A 1,159-nucleotide genomic window follows, 5' to 3' on the forward strand; every position below is an offset into this window, starting at 1 on the left:
AAAAATCACATTCTTAGGTAAGCGATACAATTTTTTTGAAATTAAAATCGCTCAAATCAAACGGATTATAACTGTCACGCAAAATTTTTTTGTGTAAAGTAAATCGTTGATGAGCCATTAGATTTACATATTCTTCAGCAATTAAAATGTGACCTAATAATGCCATAACCAATTTAAACACAAAACAGAAAAAAATTAATAAACTAAAGCTTAACAAACGAAGAAAAAAAGTGTTAACCGTATCAAATATGCAATGACAATCAAAACGAGAAAATATTTAATAAATAATCATATGTTTTACAATTTTAGTCTACTAAATCACAATTGGCGCCCTCCAATAGGGGCCAAATGATTAGTGACTTTTAGTCGCCACTTTCAGTCGGCTAAAATATCATTTTTAGTCATAGATTCTTAGAGAATCGCTAATTGTTCGTCATGACTAAATGTTTGACTAAATGATGTGTTTTAGTCACGGTAATGACTAAATCGTATGACTAAAACTTTAGAGAATCGCCCTACAGGTTCATCAACTTCTTCTAAACCTTCGACTAAATTAGCTTCTTATTCGGCTACATCCGTTGATGCTATACTATCAGCAATTGAAGATTTACGTAAATCACACGAAACATTGACCTTCAGCAACAAAGCTCTTAGTAAAGAATTAAAATCAAGCCTTGCTGTTTTGACTTCTCGTTTTGATGACCTCTCGACGGAATTATCCGTTTTACGTAACACTGTAGCGTCTCTTGACACTAGAGTACTAGCTCTCGAATCGCGCACTTCAGCTGCCTCCACACCAACACCTACTTCTGAGTTACTACAAGAATTTGCTGAACGAGATAGGTGTAAGTCAAACATCATTGCATATGGTATTCCAGAACCTTCGTCATCCGACTTAGCTTCAAAAATTAGCTAAGATAAAAAAACAATTAATTCCATACTTTCTCAACTTAATGTTGACTCAACAATTGAGTTTAAAGTCATCCGACTAGGCAGAACAATATCCTCCAATCCACGACCAGTTAAGGTTTTCTTCAGTTCTCAGCATATTGTCACTGATGTTTTATCTGCCTTTCGTTCAGTCAACTTAAATTCTTCTAACTTACCGACTGAGGTCAAATTTGTCCGGGACAAAACTTCTCTCGAACGTAAGACCTTA

This window comes from Acyrthosiphon pisum, unplaced genomic scaffold (assembly GCF_005508785.2).
Source record: "Acyrthosiphon pisum isolate AL4f unplaced genomic scaffold, pea_aphid_22Mar2018_4r6ur Scaffold_21562;HRSCAF=24267, whole genome shotgun sequence".
Taxonomy (NCBI): domain Eukaryota; kingdom Metazoa; phylum Arthropoda; class Insecta; order Hemiptera; family Aphididae; genus Acyrthosiphon; species Acyrthosiphon pisum.